General features: G+C 41.9%; 1 protein-coding gene across 3 annotated transcripts in view; it reads right to left on the bottom strand.

The window, feature by feature from the left end:
* LOC126094697 (uncharacterized) overlaps nt 1-17,408 on the bottom strand; it is a 263,319-nt gene that overhangs the window by 182,810 nt on the left and 63,101 nt on the right. The window contains exon 1 of one of the 3 annotated variants that reach the window (XM_049909225.1): nt 8,441-8,557. The exons of the other annotated variants lie outside the window; for them this stretch is intronic. The gene's annotated coding sequence lies outside the window, so the exon portion shown is untranslated. Of the gene's footprint in view, nt 1-8,440; nt 8,558-17,408 lie in introns of those variants that run through there. 3 annotated transcript variants of the gene reach the window in all.

The following is a 17,408-nucleotide window of genomic DNA, read 5'->3' as shown; positions in this document are numbered from 1 at the left end:
TCAAGCGTCGTCCCCGACCATGACGGCGCTTGTCCGAGGCTTCTTTAGTTCTGTCCTGAACCAAGTAATCACACTAAAAGGGGGGTTAGCCCTATTAGTGGTTTGTTCTTTTCGTCGCCTTTTACGACTGGCAGAACTTACCGGAGGCCTATTCTTTTCACGGGCCTTTATTATTATTATTATTATTATTATTATTATTATAAGTGAGTGTATCATAAGATGGCGGATCATTTTCATTGATTGCTCGCGTAGTAGTCACCTGTCAGTCTTCTTTTTTACCTGAGACATATTTTGCTATATTGAATTTCACGAACGAGGGCGACTTCATCTGTGATTTGTTTACGTGTAGTACGAGCCACAATAGTGGTGAAGTTCGGATACACGCTGATTTGCGGCTATATATAGGTATGGTGAAATTAAGATCACAAACGAAAACGATGAGGAATCAGTTGATCAAGCTATGCCTAACAGAAGTAGAAGACATTGCACATACTGATAACGCATTCGCAGCGACTAGTGGTACTCAGTCGCAAGCGACAGACGATAATATGTCAACTTCGGAAACTGTTCCATATTCCGAAAATGTACAAGGTCCAGCAGAGCCAGACATTATACAGATGTTGAGAGTAAAGCAAATAGATTTGGTGTCACAGTTTTTAACTCAGATAACAGCCCAAATTAATACACAGGTAGACAAGGTCACGAGACAGATAGAGGGTGTAACCACTCAAATGAACAAGCTAGAGAGTGATGTAAAAATCCTCACTGATATGCACAATAACCTGACAACACAAGGCACAACTAAAAAGAGAGGTAGCGGATCAGGTAACAGAAGTGGTAAGTGAAGATTTAAATTCCATGAATCAGGATATTGATAATGTGAAAACCACAGTTAAGGAAGTGCCAGATCATATACGTAAGTTAACTAAAAATTTCAATGCTATGAGTGTACAGCAAACCGAGCTCAATACAAAAATGCAGGAAGCTATAAATCAAGCTGAGGACATGACAAAACAGCAAAAACAGCAGTTTACAAAAAGCAATAAGTAACACAATGGAATAAGTATACACTGCACAAAACACACCTGTATTTAAGCTGCAAACTGACATAGGCCAGATACAGAAAACTTTGGCACAGGACTTACCAAGATGGGAGAATCAAGTAGTCGAGCAACTTAACAGGAAACTTAGCACAATGAAAGAACGACACCAAGACGCAGAAGAAGAGCTAGACAATATACCCACAAGTAAGAGCGATAGTGCAATTAGTGACTAGCCTATCACGAATGTTCGTATGTGTTCACCAAATTACGAGATGTACTGTAACCAACGACACCGTGATGAAAGAAAGATACAGCAGGTAGCTGAACACATATTGTCATCAGTTTCGTTAGAGGAGAGACAGCGGCAATTTCAAGTGTTTATCCTTGAAAAGAAGTCTGTGCATCCGGTAATTTTTATGAAGTCATTCAAAAATGTATTGCCTAAAACGTAGTCGAAACAGCAATAGATACAATTTGTGACGGGTTACATCCAAGACGATGGAGCTATATGGGCGATGGTTCCTTCGAAAGGCCACGGCCGATTTCCTTCCCAATCCTTCCCTAACCCGAGCTTGCGCTCCGTCTCTAATGACCTCGTTGTCGACGGGACGTCGAACACTAACCACCACCACCACCACCTATATGGGCGATGGAAATGTCATAAATTTGGCAGATGCTAGAACAGTTTGAAAACGCGTTTCTTTCAAAGTACTGGTCACACGGAGTTAGAGAGAGATTAAGAAAAGCCCTATTCAATCCTGAACAACATAATCCAAAATTTGGATCATTTTGAAAGTATTTTGATAAATATTTAAGTTAGACGAGGTTCTGGGAGGAGTCTGTGACACACGCTGACTTCCTACGCATTCTGAAAGCTAAACTATTGCTTAACATTCGGGAAAAGCTAGTACAAGTACCCGAAAGCAATTTGGAGTACTTTGTATCTGTCTTGAAGTCTATTGACTTAATTAATGAAGATGCAAGACAGAACCACACCAACCAAAATAATTTCCGTAGCAGTGGTGGCAACCAGCCTCAGCAGCGTTAAGTCGCAGTACGGCGTCAACAATATAGCGTGCGGGGCTGTCACGACTGGCTTTTATCGATCCCGCTGCAGCAGCTCTTACGCCTGGCCCGAGTTCGCGAGGCTGTTTTAGTAATAACTACAACCAAACTTTTAACCCAGGCTATAAAAGGAAAAGAAAAAATGGTGACAGAAACTACTCTGTCTACTCTGGTAACCGGAAACGAAATTGGAATAGGAACGATAACGGCAATCAGTGGGCTAACGCTTACAGTAATTTTCAGTCTCAATTTAGCAACAACACCAACACGGCTGACCCACGAAATGTGCAGTGGCAGTACCCGATTAGTCCCAGGCGCAAAGTAACAATACACCAATAAACTCAGGGCAGAATCATGATCGGAATGCACAACAGAGGAACAACACGTCCGGAGTGAATGTTATAGAAGTGACAAACAAAACACCTACGAATAGAAATAATAGGGCGTTAAACTAAACGTGGCCTCATTCCCCAATGTTGGACATTGATAGTTGTGGGAGCGATCCACGCTACCATGATAGTAATTTGCTGAGGTGTCACAATGAAGCGGACATGCGTGATTTGTTGATCAACCTCATAAGAAAATAAGAAACACATTTTTATGAAGAGGATGGTATAGCGCAAGCTAGTTTACAACCTATAGTAGGAAAACTACCCACTCATATCCTTGTGGATATTGATGTAAAAATTAGTGTGATGTCGAAAGCATTGTTTAAAGAGATTGACAGCCGCACAGCTTTGCCGACGTATCCAGTGCAGAATTGCAAGATATTACGAGCCATAGATGGAAAATGTAAACTAGTTAAGGTACAAACCATGGTCGAAATACAAATTGAAGATTTTTTTTCAGTCAGTTTTTCTAGTGGTCGAAGGGCTGACGGAACGGTGTGTCTTCGGCATGGATTTCTTAAGGGAAAAATGTGCAAAAATTGATCGAGGAACTGGGAAGTGTCATCTGTTTATTAATGGGAAGAACTGTACTGTAGATTTGATAAAAGTCAAAAGTAGGAACGGCAAGCCTTGTCAAGCTATGCACATCCAAATCTTAAAAGTCAATACATTTCGATGCCATGATTCGAACGAACTGTGGTGTCAACATGCAGAGCAGGACGAGTTCGAAAATAAAATATTGGAATGCGCAGAAATTTCTCAGCAACACAAGAACGAACTTAGAAGTTATTGTTACATTGTGTTCGCGTATTCGACAAGAAACGTGGCGTTATTATGTATCTATATCGCATGGATGTCCGGCCCCACGACACGTTCTGTAAACAGACTTATTCCACACCATAGATGGAAAGAAAGGCGGTGGCTCAGGAGACAAAAAGGATGTTCGTGTGGAATATTATAGAGACCTCATTATCGCCATATCGCAGTCCGTTACTTGCAGTAAAGAAAGCAGATAATTTGGTGAGACTTGTTCTGGATGCCAGGAAGATCAATAAAATTATTGTCCCAGTAACCATCCGACCTGAAAACCCAGAAGAACTATTACAGTGGTTTCATAGAGTACAATATTTAACTAGTGTCGACCTCCGTATTTCATACTGGCAGACTGCTTTATCATCTGAAAGTAGAAAATACGCAGCATTCATATTTGCAGGTAGGTACTACCAGTATTGCGTTTTGCCTTTAGGGTTAAGCGTGAGTGCTGGTGTTTTCATTACTGTACTCGACACTGTGTTAGGGCCTGACTTCCTAGACAAACACAGTATATGTATAGAAGGCATCTTAACAGCAACAACTACTTGGAACGAACATCTAGAGCTTTTAAATAGAATGCTACAGAGGTTTTCAGCAGCCGGTGTCACAGCAAACCTCAAGAAATCTAAATTTTTAAGAAAAAACATCAAATTACTCGGTCACGTAATTTCGACCGCAGGGATAAACCCTGACCCTGGGAAACTGTTGGCGATAAGTAATTTTCCAGCACCTTGCACAAAACGACAGTAAAGGCATTCATAGGTTTGTGTTCATTTTTCCGTTGGTTCATACCGAACCAATTACTCAATAGCCCTGCATTATTAGGTCTATTAAGGAACGCAACAGTGCCAAGTTGATTTTTATTATATAAAACATGTTCTGATAAATTCCAATATTTTAGGACGATCTAACGCCAGGAAAGAGTTTTGTAAAGCGGCAGATGCTTCATTTTCGGGATTAGGAGTCTGTTTCAGCTTGAATGGCAAAGACAACGTATTCGCCGATGCACTGTCACGGTTACCCCAAGGTTTGCCTAAGTTTGAAGAGTTGATAGAACAAAACACCAGAATTTAAGGTTATGCTCATTAAGGACACTAAATTTAGAAAATATGTTTTGGATATGAGTAACATCATGGCGAAATTACAGGAAATTACAGGAAATGAGCGATGGAGGAAAGTCAGGTTACAATTAAACAATAACCAACCTGCACCTGTACGACAGCATTACCAGTTGTATAAAGATGTAGTGTTCTATAGAGAACCCAAGCAGCGATATATGGTGCGTTTGTATACCCGAAACAAGTGAGAAAAGTTTAATTTGGCATACTCGTTTCACTTTGGAACACTACGGTGCCCGCAAGTGCTGTAAGAAGTTGAATATGTACACTACTGCTATTTTAACAATATGCTTCGACGCGCTCAACAAATTTTGAAAACTTGTATTGTCTGTCAATCTCAGTGCGAGACAGAGTTACATCCTATTTTACCTAAAAAAACCCTAAAGCTGGTATGTATAGATGCTATGGAACCTTCCCCCTCTGCACGAGGAGGTGTGAAATATATAATTGGTGTATATGATGTATTTTCAAAATACGTGGAACTGAATGCAACAAAAACAACCGCAGCTAAGGCTATTATTATTAGATGTATGCTAAATGACTACTTTCCGTCTGTTGGGAAACCTCTGGCGATCTTATCAGAAAATGCAATCAATTGTACATGCCATGCTTGAAAACAATTTCTAAAAGAGCAGCAGGTTCAAATGGCTCTAAGCACTATGAGACTTAACATCTGAGGTCATCAGTCCCCTAGACTTAGAACTACTTAAACCTAACTAACCTGAGGACATCACACACATCCATGCCCGAGGCAGGATTCGAACCTGCGACCGTAGCAGCCGCGTGGTTCCGGACTGAAGCGCCAAGAACCGCTCGACCACAGCGGCCGGCAGAGCAGCAGGTCAAACAAATTTTAATATTCAAATATAGCCCACAATCCAACCCTATAGAAAGAATTTTTCGTGAATTGAATGGGTTTATGAGGACGTATGTAGCCAACAAACAGTCTAAATGGATTGAATACTTAATCGTATTTGAACAGGTTTTAAATAATCTTGCGATTTACGATACAACAGTTACACCGTCGGATTTAATATACAATAGGAAAGAAAACAATGAATGGATGAACCCCGTCCCACCTGTTGCAAGACAACCTGTAGGTTCAAATGAAAAGGTAAGGCATGTATTGATCTCTATTACAGAGCAAGCTCAACGCCATAAGAAACACTTTGACAAACAGCTACATGGTGTTACCAGATCTGTGGCTAGAAAAAAATTATTACTTATGACCCATGTGAAATCTTCTCTGTTAGCCAAGAAAAACGCTAAGTGGCAAATAAGGTATTTTGGTCCGTACATTATTGTATATATTCCGCATGACGGATGCTATTTACTTGCGTATCCTCACAATGATAAAATCAAAGGATTGTGTGCACACAGAGAGTTGAGGAAATTCTACCATCTTTAAGTATCACACTTCACATCTATCTATGCACACAAGTGAAATAAGTAACCTATGGTAATAAAAGGAATACGATTAGGGTAAAGTAATTTATGCAGTTACATGAATCAGAGCCTTTCCCTACCTTCGTTTACATTTGTCAGTGACTGTGGACACAATACACAAGCAAACTAGGACATACACATCAGTTGATGACCAGCAATGTTAGCACAGGGTGTACTTGGAAGGTTTGACTGAATAGTTAATGATCACAGTGGTATTTTAGTTTTAAATTTACGTACGAAGGATTCTGGAGCGAACAATTAGAACAAACCTCGGAACAAAGAAGCTGTCAGTTTTTTTGTCCCACTTGTGCATCAAGATTGTAAGGTACAGTGTAAGTTACAGAAAATATTGGACTCCCTAAGGTACTGCATAAGTATATGGTCACGGAAGTACATGTCTTGCTGCAGAGGGAATGCCACTAGGCATTATCTATGAATACATCGAGCAAAATGGTATTGATTTTTTTTTGTATACTGCGATGATGAAATGACTTAGGGCTGCTAATGGAAGTTTAACGTGGTATATACCACACGCAGGACGACCTAATCTAAGTAAAGTGCATCTAAATATATAACATACCAATAAAAACTAGTGTGATCTTACTGAAATACAAATAATTTTACAACTTTATATACACGTTACAGTGCAAATACACTGCTGAGTTACGATTTGTAAACGTTATCTGAGGCATACTAAAACACCGTCTCTTATAACAAAAAGAAATATTTACAAGTAAGTTACAGGAAACTGACCGGCAGAGAAATTAGGCAATGCCGAAACAAACATAATTATTTACAGGTGGCTTTCATCGAGATGCTACGAGACTTCAACCGGCCATGAGAAGCAACTACGTTACACTAATGTCACTACCATTTACGATCGACGTTATAAAATATTACCAACATCACTGTGAAGTACGCTACTTGACGCTCAGTAACACCAGGGAGTTTTAATAATTTTTCTTTTCTTCGACATGAAAGTACTAAGAATCTATGTTGACTTTAGAATCATGCATACACTGATTTTCTCTTACTTTTATAATATTTTATCCAATCTGAGTTGAAGATATTTTGTGGAAGAAGTAAAGTAAGGAGTGACTAAGGTCACATTCGAAAAAAATTGTGGTCATACCAGTGATACAATGATGAACACACGAACATGAAAACATGTACAAACACAGACACAGATTTAGGAAGCAGTATAGCATACAGCAGCCAAGCTTCATTATCAATCTGTTGTTCGTATTACCTAGCATTTTAATTTTCTATTTATGTGTGAATGATTTGTTTATTTATTTTTTTATTTTTATTGATTTGTTTATTTTGTGTGTTTATTTCATTCTACTTACTTTTGATGTGTGTAACACGCGTTGTTAAAATGTTGGGTAACATAAAGATGAAATCCCCCCCACTGTAACTCATTTGAAATTTGAAGACAATTTCGATGGTGCATTCATTTTTTCTATAGTCGTTTCGATGTATAGGTGAATTTGTATCACGATCCTGAGTTAGGGAAGTGCTGTTGTTTTCGAAAACGTCTTCTCTTATATCCTGTGAGATGTAAGATGCTATCGCGATCGCGAACTGTAGTGCTAGAGGCACGTATTTTCTGAGAGCACATTCAACTAACAACTTGTGTACTGAGTTATTTTGGGGTCGACAGAAGCGTCCGATCCCACGCGTCGGCTTTGACCCGTGACGTAAGGGTGTTGTCGTGTGTGACGTCATGACGGCGCGGAGTTTGGTTTGAGTGTGGCTGTCTCCAGTTCTGTTTTATCTTATTTTATTTACTTTTTTGATCTGTTCGTTCTATCTCGTGAGATTTTTTTTAAAATTTAAAAACGCTTATTACTTATTTTAATTATCTGTTTCCTCCAATTTCTGTTTTAGTTTATTATATTTATCTTTCTGATCTGCTCGTTCTATCCCGTGAGATTTTTTTTAAAAAAGACAAAAAACACTAATCAGCTACTGAAGCATGTTTATCTTCTATGGGTTGCAGGGGTTACGACCCCTGGGGAGGTGGGTGGGTATTCATGCATGGCTGTTTTCACTTACACGTTGTAGCTACGCAAGGCGTCTAAATTTGTTTATATTTAGTTTGCCCCCCCCCCCACCCAAAACACCCCATTTCCCGCGCTTGTCCCGTTAGTGTCATTAGGCTTCTTGTGGAAAGTGTGTGTGTTTGTTTTTGTTTCCGCCATATTTGTGACGTCATGGGTCAAAGCAGACGGGCGGGATCGGACGCTTCCGTATTTCCTTATTTTGAGCAGTACGTACACAGATAAAGTTTTAAAAGGGGATACAGGAGTAAATAATGAACGTGGGCACTAGCTACTAAAACCTAGCCAGTTTTTTGAACGGTAAAAATGATCGGAACAGTGTATATTTACCCAATGACAGTTAATTATTCAGTGACAGTTATTTATTCAATGACATGTGAGTTATACGCATAGAGGCAACTGAGAACCAGTTTTATACCACGAGCCTTCCTTCCTTCCTTCGCGTGTTTGTGCACTAGAACAGCGTGCCCTTGGCAAGCTAAATAATAATGCGCAGTATTTACCTTCGTGCAGTGAACGTTGGGGGTGACCTGTAGTACCTTCTTACAGCCAAGGTGTACGACGAGTTGACACAGGTGCAGTAGTTTCGTAAATGCTGCGAACGCTGCACAAAACACTTCATAAAAATGTATCGACCGGCACGCAAGACATCACCACCCGGCGGTGGGTGAGCTGCTACAGGACTCCAAACGGCGCGTAGCGTGCTGCCAGAGTACTTGTTGCGTGAGTGGTTACTTGCAACTGACGCATTATCGACTGACGGCGTGGTGCAGGAGGAAAATTTGAATGGAAAGCGAAATCTACCTTCAAATAGACATTCGCCATAGTGCAAAGAGATGTAGAGACACGATTTCCTAACCCACTAAATAAAGTCTTACCACTACAGCTCATGATCTACGTCCCACGGCACGAAATAAAAACCACTCCCATGTTTATTGAACTGCACCTATGTTTATGTATATGTTAGTGCTAAGTTAGAGTAAGTACTAATCTCTATGAATTTTATTTTTTATGTGTTTACCTTTCCCATGATGAAACAACTATAAAACCCAGAAAGGAGATATACCGGGACGTTATCAGATAGATCCTGGTGTAAAAGAGGGAGGAGGCAGTGGGGAGCATAAGCAACTATAAGGAAGAATTTAACACACTTACCACACCAGATATACTTGCTAACCCTACAGCCTGGATCGGCACACCAAAATATACGACGCTCTTGTGAAACTTTTTTTTATTATCAGGAAAAATGTAATGTTAGACTCATAGAAAAGACTTGCGAAATGTAATTTTGTTGTCAACGTGCTGCTGTAAACGTTATTTGCACGCAGGAACAATGATGCTACAAACCAATCATAAAGAACTGCGCTATGGACTTGTATGAAATGTGATGTAACATTAATGTATTTGATGTAAAGAACGATGCAGTAATATTTGTGTGTAGTTAGTAAGTTAATTCATATTTTGTGTACCCTACTGCATATGTTCTCATAGCTAAAAAATACGTAAATGTACTGTATACGAGAGAAACGAATGTTGCAACGAGTGGTTAGCTAAGTGTCAGGGTCGGCACCTGAACTATTATAAGCAAAGTGGTGATGAGAAATTCCTTAAAAGACACGAACAGTGCAATTCAAGTACATGTGTAAAGGAGTGAAACAACTACCAGTGTTAAAGTGGTTGGGCTCATTGCCCGGAATTTGACATTTTTTCGGACAATTCAACCAAGGGGGCAATGTAAGAAAACTTAATAATTTTTCCTTACTGATAAATGTATAGATAATTATTCGGCTCTCATATCAAAGATTCATTTGAAAAGTTCAAAAATCAAATGGCTCTGAGCACTATGGGACTTAACTTCTGAGGTCATCAGTCCCCTAGAACTTAGAACTACTTAAACCTAACTAACCTAAGGACATCACACACATCCATGCCCGAGGCAGGATTCGAACCTGCGACCGTAGCGGTCGTGCGGTTCCAGACTGTAGTGCCTAGAACCGCTCGGCCACCCCGGCCGGCCATTTGAAAAGTATTTAACACTGATGGAGAAAAGAAGATTTACTCTCTTCATTTGTTAGTTTTACTAATAGTTACCTTTCGTTGTTTTCATGGCGTGGTGATTGGATGTACTGGGTGATCAAAAAGTCAGTATAAATTTGAAAACTGAATAAATCACGGAATAATGTAGATAGAGAGGTACAAATTGACACACATGCTTGGAATGACATGGGATTTTATTAGTACCAAAAAAATACACAAGTTCAAAAAATGTCCGACAGATGGCGCTTCATCTGATCAGAATAGCAATAATTAGCATAACAAAGTAAGACTAAAGCAAAGATGATGTTCTTTACAGGAAATGCTCAATATGTCCACCATCACTTCTCAACAATAGCTGTAGTCGAGGAATAATGCTGCGAACAGCACTGTAAAGCATGTCCGGAGTTATGGTGAGGCATTGGCGTCGGATGTTGTCTTTCAGCATCCCTAGAGATATCGATCGATCACGATACACTTGCGACTTCAGGTAACCCCAAAGCCAATAATCGCACGGACTGAGGTCTGGGGACCTGGGAGGCCAAGCATGACGAAAGTGGCGGCTGAGCACACGATCATCACCAAACGACGCGCGCAAGAGATCTTCCACGCGTCTAGCAATATGGGGTGGAGCGCCATCCTGCATAAACATCGTACGTTCCAGCAGGTGTTTATCAGCCAGACTGGGGATGATGCGATTCTGTAACTTATCGGCGTACCTCTCACCCGTCACGGTAGCAGTTACAAAACCAGAATCGCGCATTTCCTAGAAGAAAAAAGGCCCGATAACGGTAGATGTGGTAAATCCAGCCCATACCGTGACTTTCTCGTCGTGCAATGGAGTTTCCACGACAGTTCTAGGATTTTCGGTAGCCCAAATTCTGCAGTTGTGGGCGTTGACAGACCCTCGAAGCGTGAAATGAGCTTCCTCGGTCCACAACACGTTACTCAACCAATCGACATCTTCCGCCATCTTTTGAAACGCCCACACCGCAAATGCCCTCCGCTTCACTGAATCGCCAGGTAACAGTTCATGATGCCGATGGATTTTGTATGAATAGCATCGGAGGGTACGCCTGAGTGCCAACCAAACAGTAGTGTATGGAATGCCGGTGCGACGTGCGACTGCACGAGCGCTGACTTCCCCGTGCATATACGAACCCGCCACAGTTTCCATTTCTTCCTGAACTGTCTCAGCAGCATTACGCCTTGCGCTCGGTCGGCCACTACGGGGTCTATCGTATAAACAACCCGTGGCTTCGAACTTCGAAATCATTCTCGCCACAGCTGCATTTCCTATGGCGATAGGATCGCGACGCTGAACTAGCACATTCCCCATTCTGATAATACAGCTTCACTAAATGCGCCTTTTCATGTAACGTCAACATGCTGCGACTGCTGGCGCATCTGATTCTCTCTCTCATTACATCTCCTTTTATACACGATTGTCATGCGCAGTCACTGAAGTTTTGCTGTCGAACGCCGTCTGTCGGACATTTTGTGAACTTTTTTTTTTTTTTTGTTCTAATAAAACCCCATGTCATTCCAAGCATGTGTGTCAATTTTTACCTCTCTATCTACATTATTCCGTGGTTTATTAAGTTTTCAAATTTATACTGACTTTTTGATCACCCGGTATAAACGAAGTGCTCGGTATTGTGAAGCGAAATTGTGCTAAATAATGAAAGCAACTTTTGAAACAATACGATTTTCTCATTTACGATACCGCGGATCCCAGCTCCTATAACTATGGAAGATTATTATTATTTCAGTTTTATATGGAGAATTTGGATGGAGGCGACGATCTTCATGACGGTGCTGCTCAACAATAGAGGTACGTGAATGTGTTCATGTCTTTCCCTTCGTGGCCGCCAATGTCAATTTCAATATTTAGATCATATTTGCCGCTACATTCAGAACCTGCAATCTTTCTTTTCATTTAATTACGAAGTCCGATTTTTTATTTCTCAGATGAATAAACGCATTTCAACCACAATTCTTTTACCCAGGCCACGGGGAATGATAGAAAGTACGTGCCTCTATCCCGATCGTACATTCACTTACAAGTGAGTGTGTGACGACGTAACTACACTTACGACCCATTTCCCTTATTTTGAACCACTCACTCTCGAATGTACGTGCCCTCTTATTTTGTGTAGTCAGTCGGGTGTATTCCTTAATAACGTTACTTTTAATATTCAGTGGCTTGGTTTCCACAGTTGACCTTTGCCTGTGTCACAACGGCGCTTCACGCGAAATATTTATTACGCGACATTCACACTAACTCTCATTTCAAAATTACGACACCGGCTGACTAAGTTCCTAACAATTTAACAGGGCGGTTACAAACAACAGAGGTCATTGCTTTATACCGATTCATCTGATTATTGTATTAACTTATCTCACAACTCCCACACATGTCCATCCTGCGTAAAATCAAAAAACGTTCCTCTATTTTGCTTTGAAAACTATCGATCATTGCAGAATGTGCTTGTTATTTCGAAACTTTCATTGGAGTAAAGAAAAAGCGAGAATTTAAATCCTAAAAAACAAAATCTATGTTAAGCGATGTCTTTCAGTTTGATGGACAGAATTACTCGTACATGGTTCGGGAGCGTCCCTGGTGTTCAAATCGTTGTCTCTAAATGAATTTTCACGCACATAGGTATTACAAACATTTCAGACACATGAAATAACATCACAGAATAGAACGTTTCGCGCCATCTGCTCACATGTTGGAAATAACACAATTATTTATATTCGGCAACAACAAGCTATAGTTCAAGAGGTGTTGTTTTGTAGACTATAGCAGGTCTTGTTTTACCCGCTCAATGCTGGCGTTTACAAAACACAAAAAACAAATTGTTTGAGCATGCCTTGTAATAGAACTTCCTAATGTCACCTAGTAGAGAGCATGGCAATGATTTTCTCGATCTCCAATACATGTCGTGCATTATGACCCATTGTTTATGAGTGCTGGTTTTACTCACAGCAATTTAGATGTGTAATTACAACTGTGATGTATTTGCCATCAGTTGTGGCAGAGTGTTATGACCTTCCTGAATGTCGAGCAATGCCGTGGGAGGCATCTGCAGCGAACTCTGAGGTCAAATAGCGATAGACTTAGTCATCAGCTGTATGCTTACAGGTAACTCTGCGTATAGTTAAGGCTAACTGGCTATTGACCTTCTTCTTCTGTGCTGGATGCACACGCATTGCTCGAACTCTTACGGGACTCGGTAAGATTGTCTGCCGCGAGTAATGAGTGTAATGGGCAGGGGCACTAAGAATGTAGTGTGTGGACATTAAGTTGGGAAGGGTCTCACGGGGAGCGTGGAAGGGGTAAATCCCTATCCTCTGTGCCCTTCGTGGCTCAAATGGATAGAGCATCTGCCATGTAAGCAGGAGATCCCGGGTTCGAGTCCCGGTCGAGGCACACATTTTCAAGTGTCCTCATCGATGTATATCAACGCCTGTCGACAGCTTAGGCCTTAGGGTCTTCATTTAATTATCATTTCATTCTCAGAGAGCTGCATGGTCACCGACGGTATCTGTTCTTTCGGACATGTCCGAAAAAACAGATACCATCTTCATATTTCTACTTACAGTTCCCGGGAGCGGGAATCGGTCGGTCTCGTTCCCGAACGGCACGTCGGCCGGTCTCGTTCCAGCCTCGGTCCCATTCCCATCTGTCTCGGTCCCGCCCGGCCGGACTCGTCCTTCTTCGCGTGGCCACTCGTCGCAGTTCCACTGTCGACTGCTCATAGTTCAGTATTGAGTTTTTCTTGTTCGTTCCGTTCGCTTCGCACGCCCATTCTAGATCTGTTTCAAATCTTTTTTGAACTCTGAACTTCTAGTTCTTTTCGTATTCTAGTCAGCGTCCACGACCGGTAATTAAAATGTATTTTATAATTACGTAAATTACATAAGAATTACGTGGTATATAATACATACAACTTTTCAGGTAACAAAACCGCGTATCATCTTACTTCACTATTTCGATAAACAGTAGAAGAAATACTTGTTAAAAGGCAAGATTTTTTGTTATTACACATGCAAAGGACGTCGGCACGGCACACAACATTTTTTTTTTACCCAAGGTAAAAGAGCATGTTCTTTGTAATGGAAGGCAGACCGACTTACAACCGAATAAAACCTGCGCTTCGTACTTGAGTATATGGTGTCACATTTTGTAAAGAGAATATGATAACTCCTACAATATTACCTCAGTGGTTCAGTGTGGCGCACGAAAAATCGGCCCCGAGTACTAGCTGCTAATAGTCGCTTACCAGTCGTCATCTTTGTTTCGAAGTTGTTTGCATTAGCTTACTTGTTATTTCTTCACTGCCTAATTATTACACATTTATCTATTCTGCTCGTAGCGGTCAACAAATCGTGCGTAATTGGCGAGCAATCTGTACTCGGGGCCGGTTTTTCGTGCGCCAACTTGAATTATTTCACTGCGATCAGCCACATAACGCTACTGCTGGCTAAACGAGATATTTTGCAGAATCACGAAAATTACAAGTTTGTGAGAATGAATGAATGAATAAAAACTCTGTACTCCAGGGGGGAGGCAAGTGCTCTCTTTTGGCGCCTGCCATCTTCAGTCACCTATGCTACTAATTTTCAGTTTTTCATGAGCACCATGTACCAAGCACAGTGAACGATGAACGAGTAACAATGGACGGTTCCCAAAAGACAGCGATCACCAGTGAACTAGTTCCCAAGGATGGAACGACTTTGCCCATCCCTAGTTCGGAAGTATTCCGGATATTGACGACTTTGAGCTAAATTGAGGTCGAAGGCTAACTTTTAACGTCCTTGCTATAGACAGCTTGTTGGAAGCTCGTAACATACGGTACATTTTATGTAGCTTATCAACTAAAAATAAGGTCGGTACATATATGGCCTGAGGTGCCGTACGATAATGTCAGTGTAGAATCTTGGGCAACGATCAGTGCTGTAGGTCAAGCAACATCGTGCCATAAGTTGGGTCCACTGATCTTCCTACAAAGACATGCTGATGTTGGGCGTCGAGGGAGGATTTTCATCCATACACCCCTATGTAATGTGGAACTACACTGAAGAGCCAAAGAAACTGGTACAAGTGCTTAATATTGTGTTGGGTCCCGCGAGCACGCAGAAGTGCTACAACACGACGCGGTATGGACTCGAGTAGTGTCTGAAGTAGTACTGGAGAGGACTGACCCAATGAATCTTGCGTGGCTGCCCATAAATCTGTAAGAGTACGTGGGGGTGGAGATCTCTTCTAAACAGCACGTTGTAAGGCATCCCAGATATGCTCAATAACGTTCATGTCTAGGGAGTTTGGTGGCCAGCGGAAGTGTATAAACTCAGAAGAGTGTTGCTAGAGCCACTCTGCAGCAATTCTGGACGTGTGGGTGTCGCATTGTTCAGCTGGAATTGTCCTAGTCCGTCGGAATGCACAATGGACATGAATGGATGCAGGTGGTCAGACAGGATGCTTACGTACCTGTCAGAGCTGTATCTAGATATTTCAGGGGCCCCATATCACTCCAACTGCACATGCCCCACACCATTACAGAGCCTCCACCAACATGAACAGTGCCCTGCTGACATGCAGGGTCCATGGATTCATGAGGTTGTCTACTACCCGAATATGTCCATCTGCTCGATGCAATTTGAAACGGAACTGGTCCGACCAGGCAACATGTTTCTAGTCAACCATCCAATGCTGGAGTTGACGGGCCCAGGGGAGGCGTAAAGCTCTGTGTCGGGCAGTCATCAAGGGTACAGGAATGGGTCTTCAGCTCCGAAATCCCATATCGATGATGTTTCGTTGAATGACTCGTACACTGACACTTATTGATGGCCCAGCATTGAAATCTGCGGCCATTTGCGGAAGGGTTGCACTTCTGTCACGCTGAACCATTCTCTTCAGTCCTCGTTGGCCCCGTTCTTCCAGGATCTTTTTACGGATGCAGCTGTGTCGGAGATTTGATGCTTTACCGGATTCCTGACATTCATGGTACAGTCGTGAAATGGTCGTACGGGACAATCCCCGCTTCATCGCTACCTCGGAGATGCTGTGTCCCATCGCTCGTGCGCCAACAATAACAACAAGTACAAATTCACTTAAATCTTGATAACCAGCCATTGTAGAGGCAGTAACCGATCTACCAACTGCGCCAGACACCTGTTCTGCCTGTTTACATATCTTTGTCTTTGAGTAAGAATGCCTAGACCACTTTCTTTGGCGCTTCAGTGTAACTACTAGCTGTCACGAGAGGTAGAACTGCCAGTGTCAAAGGACGTGGGGCGTACTGTGTTATTAATAGAGATGCAGCAACAGCAGCAGAATGGGACAGTCAGAAGAGCTCATTGACCTCGAAGGTGCGCTACTCATTGGATGTCAAGTGAACAACAAATCCGTCAGGGACATTTGAGCACGTGTAAAGCCGCCCAGATCGACTGCAGGTGATATGGCCGTGAAGCGGAAACGTGAAGGAACAGCCACAGCTAAACCAAGAGCAGGTAGATCTCGTGTACTAACGGACAGGGATCGTTGAAAAAGTGGAAGGTGGCTGTAAAAAATCACACGATCAGCAGAAGGAGTCGTTTGTGAATTCCAAAGTGCTACCAGCAGTCCAGCTAACGCTATGACTGTGCGTAGTGAGTTAAAAATAATGGGATGCAGTGGTTGAGCAGCTCTTCATAAGCCAGAAATTACTTTAGTCACTGCTAAGCGACGCTTGAGGTAGTGTAAGCAGCGACTCCACGAGACAATGGATGATTGGAAGGAGTGGCTTCAAGCGATGAATCATGCTATACCCCATGGCACTCCGATGAAAGGGTTTGGTTTAAGCGAATGCTGGAGAACGTCACCTGTCAGTGAAGTACAGAGGAGGTGATGTTACGGTATGGAGGTGTTTTTCGTGATTAAGGTGTTGTCACCTTATTGTGCTGAAGATAAAACTAAATGCGGAAGGCTATGACCACATTTTACAGCAATGTGTACTGCCTACAGTAGAGGAACAGTTCAGAGACGGGAACTGATTGCATCAGCATGACATTGTACCCTGTCATCTGTGAGGCAATGGTTTGTGGACAGGTATATTCTTAAAATGGGCTGGCCTGTCCAGAATACCGACCTGTACTCAATAGAACACGTTTGGGATGAGCTGAGAAATCGACTTCGCTCCAGCCCCTAGCAACGTAAATCGCTACCTTCTCTGGTTTCGGCTCTTGAGGAAAAATGGGTTCTCATTTCTCTGTATACATTCAGACATCTCATTTCAAGTGCCCCCAGCAGAGGTCAAACTATCATGAAGGCGAACGGTGGACACACGCTATATTAATATCCACTAATAGCTGGCAAGATACTTTTGTCCAGATAGTGTATACACTCCTTGCAGTTCGCATGCTGTTAAATAGAGCTGGCGTTATTACCAA

The sequence above is a fragment of the Schistocerca cancellata genome, chromosome 8, assembly GCF_023864275.1.
Source record: "Schistocerca cancellata isolate TAMUIC-IGC-003103 chromosome 8, iqSchCanc2.1, whole genome shotgun sequence".
In the NCBI taxonomy this organism is placed as follows: domain Eukaryota; kingdom Metazoa; phylum Arthropoda; class Insecta; order Orthoptera; family Acrididae; genus Schistocerca; species Schistocerca cancellata.
Note: the sequence above shows the minus strand (reverse complement) of the source record. Positions and strands in the feature narration are given on the sequence as shown.